Raw genomic sequence first — 12,025 nt, 5'->3', positions numbered from 1 at the left:
GAATCAGTAACCTTCTGATCGGCAAGCCCTAGGCTCTGTGGTTTAGACCACAGCATCACCCCGCCCACTTCATAGCCTACTTGAGTTTTTTTGCTTGGTAGGGATGTCCCATTGAGCTCTGATAATTTTCTTGGTTGTCTGCATCAACATCTTTGAAGATTGAGAACAAACATAGCCTGGCATCAAGATTCACTGATCTACCGGTACCTACAAACCCCAGCAGATTATTTTAAACCTCCAGAACTCTTCAAGAACTGTAAAGAGACAAATTCTAAGCAGGCCACTGTGTCCAGTCTCAAGCACAAATTTGTACCACTTCCACGCACCAGTTCAACTAAGTAGAAATCTTCCCCATTTCTTCTTCCATTCAGTCTTCCTCCCAAAGCCTTTGCTGTACATAATTTTGAGACCCTAAGACTTCCCTGATTCAATCCAATGATTTAATCCACGTGATAAATAATGCTAGCATTTTGCTTTCTGCCACCTCACAGGCAGATGCTCATTCGCAAACATGGACCCAGAATGTGCTAAATATATCACGAGATATTTCCCCCCCCCCAAACCAGATTCGAACATATTGGAGGTTTGTTCTATTAAAATAGACCTTTGTGGGCACTAAGTAATTAAGTTACTTAGTGTACTTAATTGATTAACAACCTGGCACAAATAATAATAATAATAATAATAATAATAATAATAAATGCAGACCACTTCCTTAACTTAAGCAGCCAGACCAGTTTTAAATTTTCTTACAACAAGGAAAGGAATCATTCCATTATTTTCAAACTGAGGGCCATGAAAAATGAAAACAGTGTTTATTATTTACATATACAGACTGGTTGCTGTCTGAGATCTCAAAGTGATTTACAATGGATAGATATGAGCACAGTAAGTAAGTACAATAAAACCTTTATCAAGTGATTTGTAAAACAAAACAAATATATAAACAATATCCATAAACACAGTACTCATGTAAATGAAATCAGGGAGCACTACAAGGCAGCACAACGTAACATTTCAACCAGCTAAGACACATTGTCCATACACCCACTCACTTGGTCCACTCACCTTCCATGCAACCACCGCACTCCTTCACTACCTCAACCAACCACTCATACATAAAGCACTCATACACAACGGTATAATATTATAGCCCAAATACAAAGGATAAGACGGATATACCCACTAACCAAGCCTTCACCAATCTGGAACCCTCCAGATCTGGACCGGCTGCAGGTGATGGAAGTTATAGTTCAAAACATCTAGAGGATAGCACATTGGTGAGGTTTCTGCTAATCTATACCCCTTGAAGGAGGGAGGCCATGGAGTGTTGATCAAAATGGATTGGACAAATCCATGGAGCAGGCTATCAATGGATACTAGCCCTGGTGGCTATGCTTTGCCTCCACAGCTGGAGGCAGTAATGCTTCCAAATACCAGTTGCTAGAAAACCACAGAGGGGGAGAGGGTTCTGCTCAGCTCCCTCTTGCAGGTTTCCCACAGGCATCTGGTTGGCTACTCCTGTGAGTATGGGATCCTGGACTAAATGGGCTACTGGCCTGATCCAGCAGGCTTTTAATGTGTTCTTAATCTCACTCTGCTAATATAGGCAGGCGCTATGACCCTGAAAGAGGAAGGACACACAGGCTGACTCAGTTCACCTTACAACTGTCAGGGATGTGTGTGTATGGGGGGGGGGGCCGTATCCCTGAAGCATCTAACGCTGACTGATGCTCCCTTGTTTCTTTCACACCTACACTATTAGGTGAAGCTCATTAACTGCGTTTCCATTTTATTTTCCAACCAGCAGCATCAAACCCTGTGTGCCACTGTTAGCAAGTCATACAAGATTAACAGAGTTAATATGCCCACATAATATAAGAAATATACCCAAGTGTTACAATGCGCCCTCCCCCCCACCCCTCCAAAAAAAGAATGGCTGAAAAATTGCTGAGGAAAATGAGAGGTTAAAACCATCATACTCATATTTAGGTTATTGATTTGGTCCTGAACTTTTTTTTTTTAAAGCAAGGTTCACATGGAGGTGAATCTCCTTCACCATGGGCGATCAGATGTGTGGCTATTTAAAAGCCTGTGTAGAATTACAATTACATTGTAATGATTGCAACTGGAATAAACACATATTATTTTGCTCCTTGCCACCACACACACACACACACACACTTCCCATTTGACTAATTTTAGAATATAAGTCCCCTTGGGACAGGCACATCGCCTTTTATCTAGAAAGAAATGCATATTCTTCCTGTAGTTACTCTGCCCCCCCTTCCTTTTATTCCTCTCCTCCTTCTGTTGCCTCTTCCACCAGGGTTGGCCCCAGTGGTTGGAATGGTTGAGAATTTGCTGGGAGCCCACAATCTGGTGGAGCACGCACGCACGCACGTGTGTGTGTGTGTGTGTGTGTGTGTGTCAATAGCAACAGCACCACACACCCCAAGACCTGCTCCTCCTCCTCTCCACCATTGCAACCTGCTTGCTTGTTTATCAGCCTCTTCACTCTGGTCGAGAAAGTGTAAGTGGTGAGAAAGTGCATCAGAAATGAGACTCTCAGGTATCTTGTTCATTCTCTGCTTGTCAAGCAAGCAGCTCTGTTGCCATGAAGAGGAAGAGAAGGAGATGGTGATGATGGTGGAGTGCAGGTAGATTCGCTATGGGGAGGGGGTTCTCTGAAACCTGGAGCCAACACTATCTCCCATGTTAAATTTCACACTGGACCTCTTGTACATCATAAATCATCATGCATATTGACAATGCTACTAGCAAGCAAATACCCAGAGATTGCTACAGTGTCACATCTCTCAGAAACCCAGTGCACTCAACAGCCAGTATTTAACCGAGACCTCACAACACCCACGCAGGTTGGCAAGGATACACACTTGATCAACAGTAACAGAAGCATGGGGGGGGGGGGTGCACAGGGACTGTGCTCCAATAAGAAACAACTCAGGAGCAGCCAGCCAGCCAGCCAGTCTGTCTAGGAAACTGGTCTTCCTCTTCCAACCAGGAGCACATAGTGCCAATCTGCTTTTAGCATATTAAAAGTTAGGATGATGAAAACAGATTGTGCCTGGGTGAAACACAGCGAGTGGCTTGTTTACTGAAGGTTGTTATCAAGGGGTACCACGGCCATAACCACAGAGTCAACGGCTGATATTTTGACAGAAAAGCAGTATGTAAAAGATACAAAGTGTGTAAAAACCCTAGATGCTGCAAGGTAGCCTGAGAACAATGGATAGAAGGAATTTGTTTACAGAAAAGGTGGATAAAGCTTTGGGCCCGCCCCCCCCCCAGGAGTTGTTGGACTCCAACTGCTATCAGTCCCCACCTAGCATGGCCAGCCAATGGTCAGGGAGGATGGGAACTCGAGTCTAGAGATATCTGGAGGGCCCAAAGACACCTGCATTGCAGCAATCACCAAACCTTTCAGGCCTTTAACCCCAACACACAACACAGGACCAATCCGCTTCATTTTTTTAAAAAAAACCTGCACACACTCATTATTATTATTGCTTCCCCCTGCTTTTCTCTCTACTTCCTGCCTTTTTCTCAATATTTCCCCTTCTCTTAAAAAAAAAATTCCAAGAAGAAAAGAAAGTAATGTCACAGTTGTGCATTCTAGCCCACTAGTTGAAATCCAACAATTAATTAGACCAGGCATCACCAAACTCGGCCCTCCAAATGTTTTGGGACTACAACTCCCATCATCCCTAGCTAACAGGACCAGTGGTCAGGGATGATGGGGACTGTAGTCCTAAAACATCTGGAGGGGCGAGTTTGGAGATGCCTGAATTAGACCAGGGCTGGGAAAACTTTGCTGCCCCCCCCCCCGATGCTGTCTGGTTCAAACTTCCATCAGCCCTAACCATCATGGCCAATAATCAGGGACAGTGGGAACTGTAGCTCAGCAACATCTGGAGATCCACAGGTTACTCATCCCTGAAACAGAATTAGGCTTACAATTCCAGAGGGCTGACCACATTTTGTAAGAATAGAAAACAAGGATCCAGTGTCACCTGAAAGATTATCATGTTTCTCATGCTATAAGGTTTCTTGGGCTAGAGACCACTTTCCCAAATCTGACCAAGTGGTCTGTGGTCTTCTGAAGTGACAGTCTTTTAAGATGCCACAGGACTCAGCTGTTTGAAGCTACAGGGTGTTTAAAGAGGGAGCTAATTTTTAGCAGAAGAAGAAGAAAAGAAGGTATTGTCCTGGGATTGGCAGGTGTGTGGAATTTCCAGGCTGCACATCACTGACAGATTTGGTTATGTTGTTGTTCAGTCGTTCAGTCGTGTCCAACTCTTCGTGACCCCATGGACCAGAGCATGCCAGGCACGCCTATCCTTCACTGCCTCCCGCAGTTTGGCCAAACTCATGTTAGTAACTTCGAGAACACTGTCCAACCATCTCATCCTCTGTCGTCCCCTTCTCCTTGTGCCCTCCATCTTTCCCAACATCAGGGTCTTTTCCAGGGAGTCTTCTCTTCTCACGAGGTGGCCAAAGTATTAGAGCCTCAGCTTCAGGATCTGTCCTTCCAGTATACGGTATTATTGGACTCCAACTCCCATCAGCCCCAGAAAGCATGGTCAACAGTAAAGGATGAATGGTCTAACAGGTACCTCAAGTAGCATAAGATCAGCAATCACTAAGAAATGTTAATTGGCCTACAAGTCCCATCATCCCTGGCCACTGGTCCTGCTGTTCAGTCGTGTCCAACTCTTCGTGACCCCATGGACCAGAGCACGCCAGGCACCCCTATCCTCCACTGCCTCCCACAGTTTGGCCAAACTCATGCTAGTCGCTTCGAGAACACTGTCCAACCATCTCATCCTCTGTCGTCCCCTTCTCCTTTTGCCCTCCATCTTTCCCAACATCAGGGTCTTTTCCAGGGAGTCTTCTCTTCTCATGAGGTGGCCAAATTTGGTTATAGTGCTCCCAAAATCAATTAAGTGATCGTTAAATTTATTGCCTACTCTTCACCAGCAGGTCCCATGGTGTGGTTCCAACAATTTACAAATGGCACCTAAGAACATGTAAGATTTCCTCCCCTCACTCCAGCAGCAACTTGGAATATTGAAGGTGTACATGGCATAGAAAGCTGCCTTATTGAATCAGATCCTTGATTCATCTAGCTCAGTACTGTCCACACTGACTGGCAGTAGCTTTTGTGGAAGTGCAGGCAGTTGAACCTAGGACCTTTTACATGCAAACTATGTGTTCTAAAACAGAGCTGTGGTCCTTGCCTCAAAAATAAAGCAAGGTTCCAGTCCTCGTGATTCTGAATGATCGGCTGATTTGAACAGGGGCATAGGAAGCTGCCATACTGAGTCAGACAGTATTATCTTCACTGACTGGAAGCAGTTCTCCCAAGATTTTAGGCAGGAGTTCTTCACAGCCCTTGGTGGAGATGCTGGGGATTGAACACAATATCTCCAGCATGCAAAGCAGCTGCTCTACCACTGAGCTGCAGTTCCTCCCCTCACATTTTCATCAACACATTATTATTATTTTTTTAAAGGGTATGTTAATAATGTCATACTGGCCAGAGGGATTAAGGCATGATGGTTCTGGAATGCAACAAAGCAGCCCCAGATCCAATTTCTCGTGACACATTTTTCAGGCCAAAGAGTCTACGACTTCCTCAAAGTACTGTTAAGAGAAGAGAAGCTTTCCAACTCAAAAGGTCCATTTTCCTAGCAGGAGATTCTGATTCAACAAGAAGCATGGCACCTGGGTGAACTCCTGGGAAGAGGGGGGTAGAAGAAACAGTCACCTGACAGACAGTAGAACTGGTTTAAAACACACACTCAAAGGTTAGTCTTGAAGGAACTGACAAGATACTACACGTGGTTCAATTACATGCATGTTTACAGAGAAATTCAGTCAGATTGCAACCTTAAACAGAACAGGATTCTGCAGAGGTCAGACCTAGGGTCATGCACTATTCAAAATCCACCTTAATTACATAAACTAGGGGTAGAGACTTTTTCAGCTTGAGACGAGCATTCCCTTTCAGGCAAGCTTTTGAGGGTGACATGTCTGCAGTGGGCAGGGCCAGAGGTAAAAATAAGAGGAGCAACTAACACCAATTTTACCTATATAAATTAAGTTTCTACACACACTAACACACCATTCTGTATCCTCTATCCAGACAAGCAAGAGGCATTATCAGTCTTCAACAACACATTCCAGCCAAGCAAAAGCACTGGGGGTGTAAAGCAGGGCTACTGAGGGGTGTTGCGTCTCAAGAAGGGTTATGAGGGCCAGAAAGAGAGGACTGGAGGGCCACTTTCACCTCCTGTGTTTGAGGTTCCCCGCCCCTGACATATATGCTTATGAAAATGAGACAAAAGTAGGAGGAAGTGCAACCATTTCTGAGGATACATGAAAAATTCAAAATGATCTGAAACTAAGGAGAAATGAAGCTGCAATTGAATGGAAGTAGAAGTTAAGTGTCACACAGAAGGTTACTGAATATATTAACTTTGTGGCGGGGCAAAACTCACTAGCTACTCGCACTTCGAAAAGAAGATTCAGGAATTACAGTGTGACAAAGTGGACATGAGATAAGCCAACAATAGGATGATATATACAGAAGGATGTTGCATCAATGAAATATCATAGTCAAGATTCTGGAAGCAATGGAACTGGTCTATTAGGACCAGTAAAGCATCTCTTGGGCAACCCAAAGAAGTTGGAAAATATTCAGGGAGAGAGTCTGAGGAAAGTCTGAAGACATGGGGTGCATTTAGCATAAATTAAGGAAGAAAAACAGGGCTTACTGTTTGTGTTTTCAGATAGAATGGATAGATAGATAGATAGATAGATAGAACTGAAGAAGGTTGGTCACCCTTCAAAGGATGTTCAAATCCCAGCTTAGTGAAGAAATTCACTGGGTGATGTTGGGCTACTCTCAGTATCTCTTTACAGGGTTGTTGCGAACACTAAGTAGGTAAACTCTGTGCACACTTTCCTAAGCACTTTGGGAAATGGTATATTTAAAATGTGTCAAAATTAAATGCTGACTAATTTAAGTGATAGTTCAGAGCATGGTATATTAGAACCAGCCAACCAATTCAACAGTTTATTTATTGATTCATTTGTTGTTGTTGTTGTTAAACAATGTGGCAGAGTCACTGAAGAAGACACGGAAGTAGGATTGCCAACTTTTGAAAGAGCCCATGAATCTACAACCTCAGTAGCAGTTGGAGCTGCAGATAGCAGCAAGTACATTAACACTAATCTCAATGAGTTTCCTATGCACAGTGCTTTGTTTGTTTGTTTTTAAAAAATACAGCCTTGACGACTTCCGGCGGCGACGCAATGGCGGAGCGGTCGTGGGTTGCCTCGGCTGCGAGGCGACCCAGCCCGTCCCGGGGGTTGGAGCCCCGCTACCGCTAAGCGGGGCCCCGATAGGGTGCGGGAAGAGCGTCCCGCACCCTGGGCTCCCCGGCTATGCCCACTATGGCTCCGAACCCTTCCCTCGCTCCCCCTGTAAAGGGGGAGTGGGGGTGAAGGGAAAACGGAGCCGGGCTTCAGGGGACAAGCCCCAACCGGGACGCGAAGCGGCGGTTGCCCCCGCGATGTGCGTTAACGTTCTACCTGTCAAAGTTGGAGTTTAAGAATCCCGGCGTCGTGAGTATTGGATTGGATCTGTTTTTGTGCCTTGTTGACGACCTGGGGGACATTTGGAAAGGGAGCCTGTCTCTTTCCCTTCGGGAGACAGAAAATAACCAGCTTAAGAGACTGCTGTTACAGCGATGGCAACAAAGTATTTAAAATTTGATAAGTGAGACTTATGGTTTTCCCCTTTGGGGATTAAACTGGTGGACAGTATCTCTTTTTAAAATTTTTGGTTCTTGCGCCCTGGATTCGGGGAAAATGGCCGTGAAAGACTTTGACTGAATGGAAAGTTACTGGCAAGATGGAGAAGTCTGAGAACCGAAACTGCAATTTGACACCTATGCCCGCTTCTGCCATGCTCGGCTTTGTTTTTGACTTGGTTACGAACTGTGAAATGACCCATGAAGAAAGGACTATTTTATTGAGACTGGAACTGCTCAACCGAAAATTGGAGATATTGAACTGTCATATGTCAAAAAAGTTATATCCCACAGAGGAGACTGTACAGGAAATGGCTGCATTGGAGGAGAGCCTTGGCACAGAACTGAAGGGGCTGATTGAACAACAGGATGAAAAGGTATGGCTACTCCGGAGTAATGGATCGTCCTTTGGGGGTGGCAGACCCAGGACGGAGAAAATTGTTATAACTAACTCCCGAGGTGAGAGCTTGGGAGCGAAGGTGAGAACTTTATGTTTATATCTACAAATAAAAGAAGAATGTGATGATGAACCGGAGAGGCTGGGGGAAAAGGTGCGCACCCTGATGTTCTATGCAAGGACTACTTTGGACTTAGTCTGGATCTGTGGTTATGTAAGGAAAAAGGATACTTCGAGGAGCAGCTCTGGAGCAAGACGACCAAAGAAAATGGACAGAAGGGGGATAGGGTGAATGATATTAAGGTATAAAGGAAAAGAATGTATTATGGTAACCTGAAACCGGTGTGTCAAGACTTTAAGTTTTTAGAGAAAGAAAAGAGGTACTCCAAATTTTTGTTACTAACAGCAGTTATAGTGAATGAAGATATTTGTTATGATTTATTTTGAAAATAAGGGGATAAGAACCAGAATCTTGTGTGGAATTAATATTAAGTTATAACATGACCTGATCTATGTTAAGTTAAGAATGGGAAAATATTGTTTATTATGAAACAAGATTTGTTAAAAAGAAGCTTTTGATTTTAATTTTTAGATATTTGGATTCTTTAAGATCAAGATGGTATAAGATGTTATTAAAGTAATATTTGGGATTGGAACCGAAGGTGAAAAGGCAGGGGAAGTCTGTACCAAGATTCGATCAATAAAATTTTTTTTTTACAGCATAAGAAGAAGAATTATTGGTATTAGTGTATTTGTTTATTTCTAGTTGGGGGTGGGTTAATGTGGGTGTTATATTTGTATGTTGTTTGTTGTAAAACCAATAAATTCTTATAAAAAAAAAAAAATACAGCCTTGACATTGAAAACTCCGCTGAACATGTAGATAATTTAATCCATTATGGTGCTCATGCTGGTGTCTGATATTACAACAGGAACAAGTTCTAGAGGAACAGTGATATATGGCAATAAAATAAAAACACCCTTCTTAAATGACTACAGTATTTTGTTCTAGGCACATAAAGGTAGGAGCACTGAGAGATTGTGTCCTAAATTTATGCAACCTATTATTCTAAATTTATCACCAAATTTATTTATTTTTCATATAGTGGACTGCTTGGATTTCTCCCCCAGACCTTGTAACTAACAAAGGATGCCCAAATCCTGTGTTTCTAAGACTCCTGAACTCACTTATTAGGGAACAAATCCCACAGAATACACTAGGATTTACTTCAAAAGGAAAACGCTTAGAAATACAGGAGCCTTCTAGTATATCAAATCTGGGGACGTTCATCACCTTTCCACAATAGGACTTACACGTCACAATCAAGTTAAAAGGTCAACTGTTTGACACTTTACAAAATCCCTACACAGCAGGTAATTCCTTCACAGAATTTGCCACCATGTATACAGGTGCCAATTTGCACTGTGGTCTGTGAGCTATAAGTTTATACCACCTGCCATGAATTCACTGGATGCCATAACAGCAACAAATATGTCTGTCTCAATGCTCACCTGTAATTTGGAACAAAATAAAATAAAAAAATTCTTTCCAGTAGCACCTTAGAGACCAACTAAATTTGTTCTTGGTATGAGCTTTCGTATGCATGCACACTTCTTCAGATACCAAGCATGCACACGAAAGCTCATACCAAGAACAAACTTAGTTGGTCTCTAAGGTGCTACTGGAAAGAATATTTTATTTTTATTTTGTTTTGACTATGGCAGACCAACACGGCTACCCACCTGTAACTGTAATTTGGAGTTAAGAAAAATAGGCCAACTTACTGTCTTGTTATAAGCACATGGAGATAATGGCCCGGTTCACACTTAACTTGGTTCGTTTAAGCCACAGTTTAACAAGTGATGAGTTGTCCCACAGACAATCAAAGAAGCCATGACTTTTCTCCAGCGTTTGGTTTGTTTCCCAGCTGCTCTTGCCTAGTGCCTTTGTGGGTTACTGAGCATCTGAGGATGGGGTGGCCAAACAAACCATTATTATTATTTATTAAATTTATACACCGTCCTTCATCAAAAGACCTTAGGGGCAGTTCACAGAGAATCAACACATAATACCCAAGATGTGGTTAAAGCAAACCGAGTTTTGCAAGCCAACAACAAATCAGGGTTTCAGATCACTGCCTGTTGGGCAGTAAACAAACCACAGTTAAGCAAGTGGCCTTTGCATGCAAGGCTAAGCCATGGTTTAACAAACCATAGTTTAGGCACGTAAGGTCCCTGCAAAGGCCTGTCCAGCAAGGCATGCCACTCATGCAGGGGTCAACCAGATGCCCCTGGAAAGCCCACACGCTGGACCTGGGCACAACAGCACTCTTCCCACTTCTGGCATAAAGAGGCATACTGCTTCTGACAGTGGAGAACACAGCCATCATGCCTTGTAGCCACTGATATCCTAATCCCCCATGCTCCTGCCATTTATTAAAACCAGGCCACTGTATACAAATGTGACATATCCCTGAAGCCATAAAGGTCTCAACCCACCAGCTTCCTTGCTGCAAGGATGCAGAGTTGGGAAACGGTGGCTTCCCTACCTACGTTGCGCAGACGATCATTATGCACAGAGAAAAATTAATGGGAACCTCACCTGTAGCTCCTAGCCCAACAGCTGAACGTTAGCACAGGGCAAGTGGGAAGCCCCGGCCACGACTGTCACATGGCAGCAAACTCCCTGCATAAGACTTTGGCAGTGAACAAAAACAGCCCTCAGTGTGAATTAGTATGGAAAGGGTGGGTTCCCCCCCAGCAACTCTCACAGAACTCACATCGGCAACGGCTCTCTATTTAAGCGGAATTCTATTTAATGCAGAATAAAAGGAGCTGTGTTGCCTTGAGGTGGTTGACATGACAACAAAGTCAGGTCAAGGGATGAAGCTTCCTTTCTTAATTCTGATGGGGTGGGGGATGGAGGGGGTTGTCAGAATAGTAAAAGCCCCCCCCCAAGCGAACATATTCTTATACTCTATTATAATTATGTGTGTATGTGAGGCGGAGGGAAGGGATTTCTGAAGTGAAGCATCTCCCTTACTCTCTCTTTTTTCCACCCTCAAAGTGAGGGAAATTCAAAACCAGCTAGTTCCCACTCAAGAGGACCCCAACAAAATAGCATTATTCCTCCCAATATGAATTTAAAAATCACCTTAGAAAGCACACCTCATGCTTTAGTGGTGGGGGAGAAGAAAAATAATCCCTTTGCCCAACATGGCCGCCCACCCAGCAACTGAGTTGCAGCTTGGGAAGGATGGGTGCATTAGATTAATATATTAATAAATTTGTACTATATATGTGTATGTGTGGATGGTGTGAAGATACACGGAGTCCATAGGTTTATTCTGATTTTACATCGCGTACTGTGTATTTATGCTTTTACTTAGCACCTCAAACGAGACCGGGGAGGGAGGCTAGCAGGGAGGAAGAAACGGGTTCTGTTTGAGGGACGAAGGGGGGAAAAGAAGACTGGGAATGGGCGGAGGGAACCAAAGCCACCTCACTCCTTTTTTTCCTCTCTTTCTCGTCCCGCCCCTCAGGACGAAATAGTCCGATATCACTCCGCGTGCTCCACTCACAGAGAAGAGCGAAGGAGGGCGGAGGGACAGGAGGGGAAAAGTAACAAGAGCCGAGGTATGCCGCCGCCTAGCGGGGGGGAAGGGGAAAGAGCGAAGCCCCGCCCCCTTTCCTCCCCCTCCGGTAGCGAGGCCCCTCCCCCTCCCCACCTCTCCTCCAATCGCCGGCTTTCGCTTCGCCCCTCGCGCCGCCTCGCCTGCCCTCCCCCC

At 44.2% G+C, this 12,025-nt stretch overlaps 1 protein-coding gene across 1 annotated transcript in view; it reads right to left on the bottom strand.

The window, feature by feature from the left end:
• Positions 1-10,860, bottom strand: part of POGZ (pogo transposable element derived with ZNF domain) — a 40,921-nt gene extending 30,061 nt beyond the window's left edge. The window contains exon 1 of the mRNA XM_033136421.1: positions 10,840-10,860. The gene's annotated coding sequence lies outside the window, so the exon portion shown is untranslated. The remainder of the gene's footprint in view (positions 1-10,839) is intronic.
• Between the last annotated feature and the right edge of the window lie 1,165 nt (positions 10,861-12,025).

The sequence above is a fragment of the Lacerta agilis genome, chromosome 17 (genome assembly GCF_009819535.1).
Source record: "Lacerta agilis isolate rLacAgi1 chromosome 17, rLacAgi1.pri, whole genome shotgun sequence".
NCBI lineage: Eukaryota > Metazoa > Chordata > Lepidosauria > Squamata > Lacertidae > Lacerta > Lacerta agilis.
The sequence above is the reverse complement of the archived record's forward strand: the minus strand, read 5'-3'. Positions and strand labels throughout refer to the sequence as shown.